Source organism: Pelodiscus sinensis, chromosome 2, assembly GCF_049634645.1.
Source record: "Pelodiscus sinensis isolate JC-2024 chromosome 2, ASM4963464v1, whole genome shotgun sequence".
Lineage (NCBI taxonomy): Eukaryota > Metazoa > Chordata > Testudines > Trionychidae > Pelodiscus > Pelodiscus sinensis.
This window is the reverse complement of record NC_134712.1, coordinates 251,191,763-251,207,771: the sequence shown is the minus strand read 5'-3', so window position 1 is coordinate 251,207,771 and position 16,009 is coordinate 251,191,763.

Genomic DNA, 16,009 nt, shown 5'->3' with positions numbered 1-16,009 from the left:
ATCCTAAACTCAAAACTCTGGTCATCTGAAGAAGTGGGCTGTGCCCAAGAAAGCTCATGATACCATCGACATGTGTTGTTAGTCTATAAAGTGCTACCAGACCATTTGTTGTTTTTTTAAGTTTAACTTTTCTAAGTAATTTTTAAATTGTTCTTTTTTATTTTAACTTTTAAACCTACCCCATTTCCACTAACATTCACTATGTTAGGCATCCCATTACCAACAATCTTCTTGATGAAAACCAAAACAAAGAAGTCATTAAGCACCTTTGCCATTTCCAAGTTTCCTTTTAATGTTTCTCCCTCTTCACTGAGCCATGGGCCTACCCTGTTCTTGGACTTCCTCTTGTTTCTAATATATTTGTAGAATGTCTTTTTGTTACCCTTTATATCTGTAGTTAGATTGAGTGTATTTTGTGCCTTTGTCTTTCTAATCTTGCCCCTTCATACTTGCATGGTTTGCCTATATACATTCTTTGTAATTTGACCTAGTTTCCACTTTTTATACAACTCCTTTTTGATTTTTAGATCATTGAAGATCTCCTGATTGCTCTAAGGTGGTCTCTTGCCAATACTTTCTATCTTTTCTACGCAGCGGAATAGTTTGCTTTTAGACCCTTAATAATGTCCCATGGAAAAACTGCCAACTATCTTCAGTTGTTTTTCCTATGGGCGTCGGGTGGCTTAGGAGGGGGAAGATTTTGCCTTCCAAAGCCACCAGCCTGGCGCTGCCCATACGCCACACCCAGAATGCCTACTGCAGGTATTCTGTGGGTGGAGTGTTCCTGCCCCCAGTGCCTGCCTTCCCGTTGCTCCAGGGGCTGAAGAAACTGGAACCATGTGACCTCCTCCATTCCCTACTGCTCAGAGGTCCGGGAAGGCTCAAGTTCATTAGAGGAGTGAAGTTCTGGAACGGCCTTCCAAGGGAAGTAGTGGGGGCAAAAGATCTATCTGGTTTCAAGATTAAACTAGATGGGTTTATGAAGGGGATGGTTTGATGAGATAACAGGATCTTGGTATCTAATTGACCATTCATTATCAGTGGGAATAGGTCAATGGAGGGATGATAGGAGTTACTATAGAGAACTTTCTGGGTGTCTGGCTGATGAGTCTTGCCCACATGCTCAGGGTTTAGCTGATCGCCATATTTGGGGTCGGGAAGGAATTTTCCTCCAGGGTAGATTGGCAGAGGCCCTGGAGGTTTTTCGCCTTCCTCTGTAGCATGGGGTTCAGATCACAGCTGGAGGATTCTCTGCATCTTGGGGTCTTCAAAGTATTTGAAGGCTTCAATATCTGAGATATAGGTGAGAGGATTATTCTAGGAGGGGTGGGTGAGATTTTGTGGCCTGCACTCTACAGGGGGTCAGACTAGATGATCATAGTGGTCCCTTCTGACCTTGGAGTCTATGAGTCTAAGTTGTGTGGCCTCTTCACTCCCCGCTGCTCTAGGGAGGCTGTGGCACAGGCTCTTCCCCTCCCAGTGGTGAGGGAGGAGTGCGCACATGCTCAGTGCACTGTGCCGCCTCCTCCTCCTCCACTCTCTTTAGTGGGGGCAGGGCCTCAGCAGAGGGGGCAGGGCTGTAGGTGGGGTTGGGGACCTGCCTCCCCAGCCCCAGCTGCACCGACTGTCCATGTTTTTTTCTCTTCCTATGGGACTCACCAGCTCTCTGAGTTTACTAAAATCTGCCTTTCTGAAATCCCCATTGTCTCTATTTTAATGTTCCCCCTCCTACCATTCTTTAGTATCATGCACTCTGTGACAGGGTTTCTTAAACTTTTTAAGACCAAGGAACACCAAACAATAACTTCTTTTTTATGAGGAACACCAAGGATTTTTTGTTGAGCCAAAAAAAAAAAGGGGGGGGGAGGGTCAAGGGAGAAAGTTAGTGAGAAAAAAGGTCGCCTTCCCCTGTCTAAGGGCGGCCATTTTGAACTCTGTTCGCCACGGCACACCTCCAACTGCCTCGCGGCACACAGTTTAAGATCACTTTCACCCAAGCTGCCTTTCACTTTCAAATTTTCAGCCAGTTCCTCCCTATTTGTTAAAATCAAATTAAGAACAGCTCCCCCTTCCCCACAGTAGCTTTCTCAACCTTCTGAAATAAAAAATGGTCTCCAATGCAGTCCAAGAACTGATTGGATAATCTGTGCCCTGTTGGGTTAGTTTCCCAACACACAGCTCATACAAAGCACACACATCTGACAGAGTTGCCCCTTGTGAACACAGTGTGAAGTAGTGGGGGGGGAACTTGCTAACTCACTGGCTGCTGGTTGTAGCACCACCGAGCAAGACAAGCGATGAGTCACTATGCAAAGAGGGTCTCAACCTGTCTGACCAGCCACCCCCCATGGGGAGAAACAAAGGAAGGTGGATGCTGGCTGGGGGGCAGGGCTGGAGGAGAGTTAGTTAGTTTCTGTCTGGGAGCATGGAGGAAGGAGCCTCAGCAACAGGCTGGGGGGTTTAGAAGCCGAGACCCCCCCATATCAAGGGGGGCTGAGGTATCCTAGGCCTGCCCTGTAACCTGATGACATCTGTGCTGTGCTGTATGCTGGAGAAGCAATAAACCACCTCTATTCTACTGGCTGGTGGAGTCTGTTCGTGCCATTTCGGGGGTGCAGGAGATGGGGGACCCCAACGCGTCGTCATACACAGCTCTCCTATGCCTGACACAGCTCACGTAAACCACACACATCTGACACAGATAGACATATGACACCTCACATCCATGTATTGATACACACACACACACACGCACACACAGGAGACAGGTCAATCCAATGAGATGCTCGTGGCATGACAAGCTATGTTTCCTTTGCCAAAATATGAGAAAAATGTTAGACCCCCTCAGAAGAGAGGACACTCAATCTCTGGGGCTTGATCCCTGAAGCCCATCTGTTAGTGCTACCCCACATCCCCGTACCATCTCAGTCCCCTCTCTTCCTTTCCCAGGGCCAGGCCCACATTGCTTCTTGACAAGGCTTAAGGCTGAGAAATTTTCTCACAACAGACAACTTCGCTCAAAGAGTCCTAGGCCAGACGAGACCATCGTGAGTCTTCAGTATAATATGAGCCAGAGAAATCCCTCAAAATAATTCCCAGATCAGATCTTTTTGGGGGAAAAACATCCGATTTTATTTAACAATTGCTAGTGATGAAGAATCCAGCATGACCCCTGGTAAATTGTGCCATTGTTTAGTTAAGGACCCTCACTGGCAAAAATCCATGATTGCTGAAATTTTGGGTTGGAAATACTGCAGCTGGCTTCCTTATGGCCCAGAGAGCTTTTCCCTGCAGGCTGTATCTACACTGGCATGATTTTCCGGAAATGCTTTTAACGGAAAAGTTTTCCGTTAAAAGCATTTTCGGAAAAGCGCGTCTAGATTGGCAGGATGCTTTTCCGCAAAAGCACTTTTTGCGGAAAAGCATCCATGGCCAATCTAGACGCGCTTTTCTGCAAAAAAGCCCCGGTTGCCATTTTCGCCATCGGGGCTTTTGTGCAGAAAACAAATCTCTGCTGTCTACACTGGCCCTTTTGCCCGAACGGGAGCAGCATAGTATTTCCGCAAAAAGCACTGATTTCTTACAGTAGGAAGTCAGTGCTTTTGCGCAAATTCAAGTGGCCAGTGTAGACAGCTGGCAATCCAGAAAAGCAGCTGATTTTCTGGAAAAACTGGCCAGTCTAGACACAGCCGCAATGTTTATATAGCCAACATATAGCTCCCAGGTACATTTAGAACAAGGCCCAGGGCTGTATGGTCAAGGTTGTGTTCAGGTCCCATGTCTCTGTGGACATCTTTTCTGAAATAGCATTTTTTCCCTTGAGGTCACCTTGCAAACACTGCAGTATGTTTCGACCAGGTACAACCTTCTTCCCTTTCTAAATACCCCTTCCCTCCTCCTTTGAGCAAGGGCTGATGGGCTAGTGCATGGGTCTATGAGATACGTAAATGAAGCACAGGGACTGTAGGGTGAAATCCTGGCCCCTTACCATCTCAGATTTAATATGGAGATATACCTATGGACTGGAAGGGACCATGAGAGATCAGGGAGTCCAGTCCCCTGCCCTGACAGCATGACCAAGTACCATCCCTGACAGATTTGCCCCAGATCCCCTCAAGAATTGAACTCATATGCTTGGGTTTAGCAAGCTAATGTTCAAACCACTGAGCTATCCCACCCCACCTACAAGCGTTCTGATTTTAGTGGGCAGAATGTGGCCCACGCTACTGGCTACTCCTGTTTGAGTGACTGGACACTTACATCACCTCACTGGATTGTTTTTTCTCCACTGCTGCAGTGGCTGCTTTTCTATTGATTGGAAACAGGAGCCTGGCTGGCTCTAAACTCCGCTCCAGATCCAACGAAACGCAGGGACCTGCCTCCATGCTAAAAGGGTTTCCTCTCCCTGCTGGGTACCCAGGTTTGTTATTTCCCCAATCCAGAGAAGACTGGGGAGGATGGAGTGAGGGGGGAGGGAAGGATACAGTTTAGCCCTTCAGAGGTTCTCACAAGCCGGCTTTCATCTGGGCATTACCGGAGACTCCATTTCCTGCATGAGAAGCAAAGCCCAGGGTTTGGCTGCTTGGTGTTGGTAAAAGAGCCTACGCCCAGTGGCATCTTCTGCCAGAGAATACGATTCCCAGGACCTGCGTCTTGATTGCCTTGTGTCGCTATTCACACTGGTGCAGAAGAAGTGCTGGTGCTACCATGCTGATCTGTGTGTTCACTTTCACTGGCCACAATCAAGGCCCCAGGGTGCTAGGTGCTGTATAATGTCAGTTATTCCGAAATAACTCTGGGAGTGGGAGACAGTCCCTGCCCTGAAGAGCTTACAATCTAAATAGAGGGCGAGAGGGGAAATGGAGACACTTAGGCTACGTCTACACTGGCCCCTTTTCCGGAAGGGGCATGTAAATTTCAGCAGTCGTCGTAGGGAAATCCGCGGGGGATTTAAATATCCCCCGCGGCATTTAAATAAAAATGTCCGCCGCTTTTTTCCGGCTTTTAAAAAAGCCGGAAAAGAGCGTCTAGACTGGCCCCGATCCTCCGGAAAAAGTGCCCTTTTCCGGAGGCTCTTATTCTTACTTCAAAGTAAGAATAAGAGCCTCCGGAAAAGGGCACTTTTTCCGGAGGATCGGGGCCAGTCTAGACGCTCTTTTCCGGCTTTTTTAAAAGCCGGAAAAAAGCGGCGGACATTTTTATTTAAATGCCGCGGGGGATATTTAAATCCCCCGCGGATTTCCCTACGACGACTGCTGAAATTTACATGCCCCTTCCGGAAAAGGGGCCAGTGTAGACGTAGCCTTAGGGTACGTCAAATACAGCAGCGTTATTTCAGAATAACGAAGTGTGTCTATGCAGCAAGCTGTTATTTTAAAATAATGTTAAAGTGGAGAAGTTCTTACTCCGGTAACCGTTTTTTCACGAGGAGTAAGGGAAGTCGAAGGAAGAGTGTTCTTCCTTTGACTTCCTGCTGCGTAGACAGCGCCTAAAGCTATTTCGACTAGGGATGTAATAGTATAGTCAATTAACTGATAAGCAAAAGCTTATAGGTTAATGCTGTAGACTACATACATTTCCCCCCTCACCCATTGCCAGTAAATTTTTTAGCAGGCTGGCCAGCAGCTCATCTCAGTTCCAGCTTGCACTGGGTCCTGGACCTAACCTCACTGTGGCTCTGCATTTAAAGTGTATTAGGAGCTAAGCAGGCAGGCAGCCCGGGGCAGTTCTGGCTCGTGCTGAGTCCGGGAGTATAGATCTCCGCCCCCCCTCTCCACCCCGGACAGGGAATGCCCAGGAACTATAAAATAATCGTCTAACCGATAAGAATCCATGGTTACTCGACTATTCAATTAACCGATATTTAACATCTCTAATTTCGACGTCAGCTATGCAGTTGATGTCCCTGACATTGTGTAACCTAATTCGACTTTTGCCCGGCTGTATAGACATGCCCTTAGAGATGACGTGCCTTGACCTAGTTGGACAGCAGTCTTGCTCCAGAAATCTCTCTACTAGACTGCTCCCTTACTTCCCTCTGGAGGCTGCTGCTTTGCTTCATTAGTAAAAGTTTATAAAGGGCTTTGATTCCCTTGGATGGGGAATGCTATAGATACACCAAATATTGTAACAGGAAGAGCTCTGGTCATCCTCCCTTGCTAACAAGGCTTGCAGGGCGAGTGCCTTGTTTCCTGGCAGTCATGGGGCAGAGGCATGTGGGTTCTCAGTCACTTCTTGCATTTATGTTGGCGGTCTGTCCCTGGAAATGCAGCTTTGACTGCACCTGCTAACTCCAAAAGGCCAGCAGCAGTGACTTTGTGTAGCAAGATGTAGAGCACGTCTCCGAGGGCTATGCTCACTCCCCTCCGCCGCCCCTCATTCCCAAAGTTGGAGGTGGATTTTATCTTTATTTTGCATCTCCGGTTCTGCTCCTAATTGGCGTGAGTCTGAGTGGGTGGTGGGAACTTTCTTCTTTTTATTATTGTTATCTGTCAAAAGGAACCCGCTACGGAAGCCGAGTTGATCCTGCTGTGTCTGGTTGTAAATAGTCGTAGGCAGTGATCCTGCATCCAAAGCCTGAGGAAATGAATGGTGCTGAAATGACATGGTGCCCAACTCTGCCCATTGGCTACAGGCCCTTGCTGATTTCAGTGCATAATCTAAGGCTGAATTTGGCCCTTCATGCACTGCTTGTGCACTTCCCTGTGTTTTGTACAAAGAAGCCTCCCTGGCCACTGGTGCACATTGGAGCAACCTCAGGGCTCTTCTAATTCATGCTGCACGTCCCAGGAAACAGGTGTAATGCCATGCATGCCAGCCATACCTCCAGCGGCATAAAGGGTCTTTAGTGTAATCAAACCCTATGTCTTTTGCATTTGTATCTTAGTTCCATTCGTTCTTCTCTCCAAGAAGCTCGGCTCTGTAGTCCCCCTGCTGGCAAAATCTCCATTTCTTCAGCAGGATTTTGTCTGGCTTTGGGCCCCTTGGGAGCAAGTGTAACTACCATAAGGCAGATTTGAACCTGGGACCTCTGAAACTTAGTATAGGAGCCTCTACCATCTGAGCTAAAAGCTAACTGGCTCCCAGGCCATGCTATAGAGGTCTCTTGTTCTTATCTGTTGCTGTGGTCTAGGTGCCATTGCATGGGACAGTGAACCACACTAGGGCTACGTCTACACTACAGGCTTCTTGTGCAAGAGTGTGTCCACACTGCCTTATACTTTTGCGCCAGAGAGCGTCCACACTGCCATGGGTGCTCTTGCACAAGAAAGCTCTGATGGCCATTCACAGAATGGCCATCAGAGTGCCTTGCTTTTTCCAATAGGGGTTTCTTGTGCAAGAAACCCCTGGTTGTCCATCCACACACACCTTTTTGCGCAAGAGTTCATGCACAAAAAGGCTTATTCCTCGTAGGAAGAAAGAGTTACTCACCCGGTCTGTTCTTTGAGATGTGTGTCCCCGTGGGTGCTCCACTGAAGGTGTCTGGCTCATCCCGGCACTGCAGTTCGGAAAGTTTTCTGTAGCAGTAGCCCTGCTGGATCGCACATGCACAGATGCCACCTTGTGCCGTTCGTGCCCTTTCACGGAGCACGGTCTGGCCCCGCCAGTTCCTCCTAGCTGGAATCACCTGAAAGACAGAGAGAGCAGTTCCGAAGTAGGGAGGAGGGCGGGTCATGGAGCGCTCACGGGGACACACATCTCGAAGAACAGACGTTACTGCACTGGGTAAGGAACTCTTTGTTCTTCATCGGGTAGTGTCCCTGTGGGTGCTCCACTGAAGGTGAGTACATAGCAGTGGTCCGGTGCTAGCGATGTGCTTCGGAGTTAAGGTCTTTGCACTGTGGACAGGACAGCCTGGGCCACTGCAGAATTGGTTGTCAGCATGTTCACAAGGGCATAACGCCTAGCAAAAGTCAAGGTAGTGGACCGGGTAGCCACCCGGAATATGTCCCTCAATGGTACACCCCTGAGGAAAGCCGTAGATGTTGCAACTCTTCCAGCGGAATGTGCCCTCGGTCTATGTGGTAATGGTTTATTGTGCAAGGAGTAACATTGAGTGATGCAGGATACGATGAGGGTGGAGATGTGATGTGCGGAAAGTTGCTGGCCTTTCGAACAGTCCCCTGTAGATAACAGAAGATTTTTGAAAAGGGTGTGTTCTTTCCAGATAAAAGGCAAGTGCTCTCCTAACGTCCAGCGCATGTAATCGCATCTTCTCCGTGGTGGAGTGTGGTTTCGGGTAAAAGGTAGGTAGGCTTATAGGCTTGTTTATATGGAAAGGCGAGTTAACCTTTGGCAGAAAAGTGGGGTGAATGCAAAGTGTTACTCCCTGCTCGGTGAATAACGTGTCCGGAGGATCAGCAGACGGTACTGCTATTTCATTCACGTGTCAAGAGAAAGTAATAGCAAGCAGGAATGTCACCTTCATGGTTGGCATGTGAAGATTGCATGTGGGAAGTGGCTCAAAAGGGGGATGAGTCGAAGTGTTCAGGACTAGACCTAGGTCCGATGGCTCCGGAGGAGGTTTGTGAGAGGGATATACATTGCGATACCTTTCAGAAATCTTTTGGTCAGCGAGTGAGCAAAGACTGAACAGCCATCAATGTGGGGTCGAAAAGCGGAGATTGCCGCTAAATGGACCCTGAGCGAGGATACCGCCAGTCCTCCAGTCTTCAAATGTAGAATATAGTCAAATACTTGTTGGATGGGTATAGATAGAGAGTTGACACCTCTTGCTTCACACCACGATTGAAATTGACGCTATTGATGAAGACAGGTCTTTTGAGTAGTCTGGCGCCTGCTATGTATAAGGATATCTTTTACTGCCTGAGAACAAGTCATTTCTGGACCTTGGAGCCAGCTAAGAGCCATGCGGTGAGGTGTAGGCAGTCGATGTAAGAATGAAGGACTGATCCGTGCTTCTGTGACAGTAAGTTGTGTAGCTGCGGGAGTCGTCGTGCCTGTGACACAGACATTCGTGCCAACTGGGGAAGCCACCTTTGTCGGGGCCAAAAAGGTGCTATTAGTATCACTGTCGCCCCATCCCAAGCTATTTTCTCCAGGACTCGTGGAATGAGTGGAAAGGGGGGAAAAGTGTACAGTAAGTGGTGCTGCCCCAGTCGATAAGGAAGGCATCACCCAGCGAAGCTGAGCCGATGTCTGCTCTTGAGCAATAGCGGCGGCACTTTCTGTTGCATCGAGTCACAAAAAGGTCTATGGTGGGATATCCTCAGTGTTCGAAGAGGTTGCGGGCTCTGTCGTTGAGCAGCTCCCACTCATGCTGCAGGGGAAAAGTCCTGCTGAGGACATCAGCAATAGTGTTGTTCCTGCCAGGAAGGTACGCCGCAGTGAGGGTGATCCCATGCCAGCTAGCCCAATTCCATAAGCGGATGGACTTGACGCAGAGAGATCGGGATCGAGAGCCCCCCCGGCAATTGATGTAATAAACGGTGCAAAGTTGTCGGTGAGGATCTGTACTGTGATACCTTATAGCAGGTGCAGAAAATGCTTGCAGGCGTTGAACACCGCCCGCAATTCTAGAAAGTTTATGTGTAGCAGGGATTCTTGATGTGTCCACAGTCCCTGAGCACGGTATTGTTGTATATGGGCTCCCCAACCGATTAAGGATGCATCTGTGATGATTTGTGCAGCTGGTTTCAGGCCGTGAAAGGGGATGCCCAATATGATATTCTCTGGGGCATTCTGCCACAGTAACGAGTCCCTGATGTGTTTGGGGACAACGACGGACTGGTGCGTGCTGTTGGCTTCTGGTGTATAAATGATGAGTATCCAATGCTGAAGGCACCTCAAGTGGAGTCTCGCATGAGGCACAACATAAGTGGTAGCCGCCATGTGTCCCAGCAGCTTCAGGCAAGTGAGTCTGGGGGTTTTGGAGGGGACGAGTAAGATGTTCACCAAGTCTTGGATTGTTTGAAGCCTATCCACGGGTAAGTGTGCTGTTGCGGTTATCGAGTCTAGCTTTGCCCTGATGAACTCAAAGGATTGGGAAGGCGTTAGGGAAGACTTTGACAGATTGATAATGAGCCTTAGGGCTTCGAAAGTTGCCTTGGTTGTGTCAGCTGCCACCATAGCTTCGTCTAAGGTAGGGGCTTTTAACAGACAGTCGTCCAAATAGGGGAAGATCGTGATGCTGAGACATCAGAGGTGGATGGCAACGACCGTTAGGGTTTTGGAAAATACTCTCGGTGCTGCTGAGAGAACGAAGGGTAACACCCTGTAGTGATAGTGCCCTGCGCCCAGTGTGAAACGGAGGAACCTCCTATGGGCAGGGTGTACCGTTACATGAAAGTACGCATCCTGCAAATCGAGGGACACGAACCAATCCCTTTTGTTCAGAGCTGGAATGATAGAGGCTAACGTGACCATTTTGAATTTGTGTTTTCGAAGGTGGCGATTGAGTCTGCATAAGTCCAGGATAGGCCTCCATTCCCCAGACTTCTTTTGGGTGAGGAAGTACCGGGAGTAGAGGCCTTTCCCTCTGAATTGATCTGGTACCTTCTCCACTGCCCCGATGGTAGGTAGGCACGAGACCTCTTGGTGCAGAAGAGGTTCGTGAGAGGGGTCCCTGAAGAGGGACTGGGAAGGAGGGGAGGGAAGGGTCGAGTAGAGGAAGGGATAATGAAGTCTGATGTGAGGATCTCTCGGACCCAACGGTGGTATGGTCTCAACCGGTGACAGAACAAATTGGCCATGACATGTGGTGTCTCTATAAAGGGGGGTGGCACACAGTCCCTCGATCGACACATCAAACCTGCTGCCGAGCGTGCTGCTGGTTGGACACTTTGCTGGGCTGTGGGCGGCGTTTCTGTGGTCATTGCCTCTCTCTAGGCTGATCGTATGGCCTGAAGCGAGGCGCGGCATAAGAGAATGGTCTCTGTTTGTTGTAGGGCCCAAATCTCTTGCGTCTATACGGTGGAGTGTACATCCCGAGCATCCTCAGTGTCGTGCAAGAGTCTTTGCAAGAGTGGAACACTTGATTGATATTTTGGGCGAAAAGCAGCCGACAATCAAAAGGTAAGTCCTCCATTTTTGATTGAAGGTCCTTTGGGACAGATGCCAGGTGGAGCAAGGAGGCACGGCGCATGACCACTGATGTTGTTGTGGTCCTAGAAGCCGTGTCAGCAATATCGAGGATGATTTGTAGTGCTGTGCGGGCTGCTGTGTCGCCTTCCTGCACTACAGCCTTCGAGATCTGTCTCTTAGTCTCAGGTAAGTATTCCAGGAGAGAGACCAGCTTGGTATAATTGTCAAAATCATGATTAGCGAGGAGAGCCATGTAATTAGGGTTGCTGTGGCAGAGGAATACATTTTTCTGCCCAACAGATCCAAGCTTTTCGCATCCTTATCAGTGGTCGTGTTTCTACCCTGTGCCGTTTTTGCTCTCTGTTGTGCGGCATCCATGACAATGGAATTGGGCTGAGGGTGCGTAAACAGGAACTCCGTATCCTTAGATGATATAAAATATTTCTTATCAGCCTGCTTGTTTGTGGGCAGTGTAGAGGCTGGAGTTTGCCAGATGTCGTTGGCAATCTCCAGGATGGCCTCATCCAAGGGGAGCACCAGCTTGGATCTTTGAGAGGGCTGAAGGTTTTTTAGCAGGCGGTGCTGTTTCTGCGGCATATCCATGGTCTGCAATTCCTGGGACTGGGCTACTCTCTTAAAGAGTTCCTCTAACAGCTTGTAGTCGCCTGTAGGGGAAGAATCACCCTGAAATACTGCATCGTCTGGTAAAGAGGACAACTGATCCATGGGGGAGTCCATGTGCTGCTGCTCGTGGTCGGAGGACAGATTATCATCCCTCTCCTGTTGACTAGAGGTCGAGGGTGCATCACCTGTGGGCATTGGAGGAGCTTGCCAAAGAGATGGGATGTCCTGGGCCGGGTGCTGCGGAGACTGTGATTGTCTGCGCCTCGGCAATCTGGAGGTGGAGTAAACTGTGCTATGCGAGCATGGATATTCATGTCGGTAGTAGGTGTAATGGCGGCTGTGACGGTGATATGTGCGAGAGGAGTGCCTTGGGGAATAGGTACTTGCACTCCTATAGTGAGGAGAGTACCGAGAAGGAGTTGGAGACCTGGGTGACTTTGATCGCGCTGTATAGCGTGAAGGCGAGCGGGAGCGGTAGGATCAATGGTAACGCCGTGGTGAGTGGGCTCGATGCAGAGATCTTAGATACCGCTCTCAATGGGGAGTGTAATGCCCATGTCAATAGCTTCCTGAACAATAAGAAACTGGAGGAGAAGGTTCGGGAGAGAAGACAGCTATCTCAGGGCCCAATGTTACGCGTCTAGACTTTCACTGTGCCTTGGTAGGTATTGAAGAGGCACGCGAAGGAGGTGGAGCCGTGCCCAAAGGGCTAGTCGGTGCAGAGGTAAAATCTCTCAGTTCCAACATCTCCTGACAGTGAGATGGAGTTAATGGTGTCGGTGTTGGCGATGTCAGTGCCGCCATTATCACCGGCGCTGGCAACCATACTGGCGTCCGTGCCGAGGACTTTGGCACTGTTGTCTGTTGATGCGGTGCCATTGGCACCGATCATTTTGGTGCTGGAGGTATTGGCGCCAAGGCTGGTGGTCTCGAAACGACATGAGGCTCTCTCGGTGCTGCCAGCGGTGCTGATTCTGGTTACGGCGGCGCGCAGACCGTCGGTGCTGGGTCAGTCAGACTGGCGGGGCTCAGAGTTGATGTGCTATGGCTTTTGCCTGTCCTGCCAGTAGCATGTCTTGGTGGCAGGCCCGAGGTGTCCAGTGCATCGCCTGCATTGACACTCCTGGAAGGAGCGGAACTCCTCTTTTCATGGGACTTATCCGGCCCAGAGGTCTCATCCACTGGCTGCTCCGTGGTCGGCAGCTGTAACACTCTATTAAAAAGCAGCATTTTAAGCCGCATCTCTCTATCCCGCCTGGTGCGGGTGGTTAATTTGGAGCAGTGCGTGTACTTTTGGGGAATATGACCTTCCCCAAGGCACTTGATACAGCGTGACTAGCTATCCAACGCAGGCATGGCGTCTTGGCATGTCACGCTCTTCTTGAACCCAGTGGAACCGGGCATGATGACACTGGAGGAGTCTGTCAGGTACAGTCTTTCTTAATAATAAGTTTTTGGCTTTTTTTTTGGTTTTTTTAACTGGCAATGTTGAACTGTTGAAACTCTAAATACCTATATACATGAACTTCTTTTTCTTTTTTTTTTTTTTTTAAAGAGAACGATATAAACTAGAACTATGACTACTGGGAAGGGGCTAAATTGAAACGAATAACAACACTTTATATCTTTTTAGTGTTTTTATGTTTCTCCTCAGAACGAAGGAGGCACTCATCTGGATTCCGTCTGTGGCTGTGGATGGTTAGGAGGAACTGGCGGGGCCGGACTGCACTCCACGAAAGGGCACGAATGGTGTGAGGCAGCATCTGTACGTGAACGGTCCAGCGGGGCTACTGCTACAGAAAACTTTCTGAGCTGCAGCACTGGGACAAGCCCGACACCTTCCGTGCTCACCCACGGGGACACTACTCGATGAAGAAGATGAAGAACTCTTGCACAAAAAGCCCTGTCTTCTGACAATCTACTGTACTTTTTCTTGCGCAAAACTGCGCTTGTAGCGTGCATGCTCCGCGAGCTTTTGCGCAAAAAAGCCTGTTTTTGTACAAAAACTCTGCAGTGTGGACGTCGTCTTAGGGTATGTCTAAACTACATGGCTCTGTCGACGGAGCCATGTAGATTTGTTGTTTTGGCAAAGGCTAATGAAGCCACGATTTAAATGATCGCGGCTTCATTTACATTTACATGGCTGCCATGCTGAGCCGACAAACAGCTGATCAGCTGTTTGTCCGCTCAGCGCACTAGTCTGGACGCTCCCCTGTCGACATCAAAGCCCTTTGTCGGCAGCCCCTGTAAACCTCATCCCACGAGGAATAACGGGGCTGCCGACAAAGGGCTTTGATGTCGACAGGGGAGCGTCCAGACTAGCGCACTGAGCGGACAAACAGCTGATCAGCTGTTTGTCGGCTCAGCGCGGCAGCCATGTAAATGTAAATGAAGCCGCGATCATTTAAATCGTGGCTTCATTTGACTTTAACTATGTGTCAAATCTACATGCCTCTGCCGACAGAGGTATGTAGTCTAGACACAGCCTTAGTGTGTGGGTTACACAAGCTCAGGGAAGGATCCAAAGTGAAGTCTTGTTTGCCAAAGGGGATTGCAGGCAGGCGTCTGTGAACAAAACAAACGGCAGGCAATGGGAAAGGAGTTACAGCCTAGTCTTCCCATAGCAAAAACATCCAGTAGCTTTAGGACAGAGAGTTAAAGAAATTGCTGCAACTAAAGAGGAAATTGTTAGTAACACAAACAGCAGGAGCTAGAAAAGGCTATCTGGGCTAACAGGCTTGCTTTATCATAGCCCCGCCTTCCTCTCTTGTTTTAAATATGCCCTGCTCCTGACACAAAGATGCTTACATCTTGCGCTTGTGTAGATTCTGCTTCCCTTGCCTTGTGCAGGAATTTATCCCAGAGGTGTTACCCTTTGCATAGTCAGTCTAGCCGTGCCCTCTACTTACCGTTTCCTGATTTTATTTTATTCTGGCCCTTAGTTTTTTTTAACTCTGCTCCAGCAGGGGGAGACAATCCCTTTACCGATAGCTTTTGCCATTCAGAAAACATCGAGTCTTCCACTGAGACAAATAGTTTGCACGCACGCAGCATCTTTCACTGTGGGGTGGGGGGGTGGAGGGAGAACCCACTAAGTGCTTTGTAAGCTATATACAGACATGTCACTGAAATGCAACAAACTCTGGGGTGGAGGGTGGCAGCCAACTAGCACAAATGTGATGGTGAAGGCAACTGATAATGGTGCACGAGCGGCAAAGGAATCCAATTCATTCTGCCATCACTATTTGAGCCTCACAGCCTACATAGCGAGCCCCAGGTATAGGGGAGTCTGGCAAAATAACTCTCTTTGCCTCTGTTATGTTCACTCAGAAAATACAGAGGAAGATGAAGTTCCTGACCCAAAGGGTTTCCTTTGATCTCTTTTTTGTGGAAGAGGCAAAAAAACCCCATCAAATTATAAGGCACGCCCACTTTATAACGATGCAACCCATCTGCCTGGATACATTGGTGCTGGTCGTAGTCTGAGAACACAGATTAGAGGCTTGGGCCAAAAGAAATCTGATGAGGTTCAACAAGGACAGGTGCAGAATCCTGCACTTGAACGGAAGATTCCCAAGCACTCTTAGGGTACGGTACGTCTACACTAGCTCCCTAGATCGATCTAGAGAGGCTAATGAGGGTGACCGGAATTGCAAATCAAGCCCGGGATTTAAATATCCTGCGCTTGATTTGCATGTTCCTGTCTGGTCACCATTTTAGAAATCAACCAGCTCGAAGTAACTGCCCGTGTCTACACACAGCAGTGAAACAGGATTCCAATTTAAAGCTCCTAATTCGAATTAGCTGGTAAACCTCATTGCAGTTAGGAATCCCGTTTCACTGCTGCGTGTAGACGCGGGCAGTTGCTTTGGGCTAGTCAATTTTTAAAATGGCGACCAGACGGGAACATGCAAATCCAGCATGGGATATTTAAATTCCAGGCTTGATTTGCAATTCTGGTCGCCCTCATTAGCCTCCCTAGATCGATCTAGGGGGCTAGTATAGACATACCCTTTCAGGCTGGGCACCGAATGTCTAAGGAGCAGTTCTGCAGAAAAGTACCTGGGGATTACAGTGGATGAGATGATGGATATGAGTCAACCGTGTGCCCTTGTAGCCAAGAAGGCTAATGGCATATTGGGGTGCTTTAGGAGGAACATTTCCAGCAGATCTAGAGAAGTGATTATTCCTCTTTATTCAGCACTGGTGAGGCCACATCTGGAGTATTGCATCCAGTTCTGGGGCCACCACTACAGAAGGTATGTGGTCGCATTGGAGAGAGTCCAGCGGAGGGCAACAAAAATGAGGAGGGGGCTGGAGCACATGACTTATGAGGAGAGGC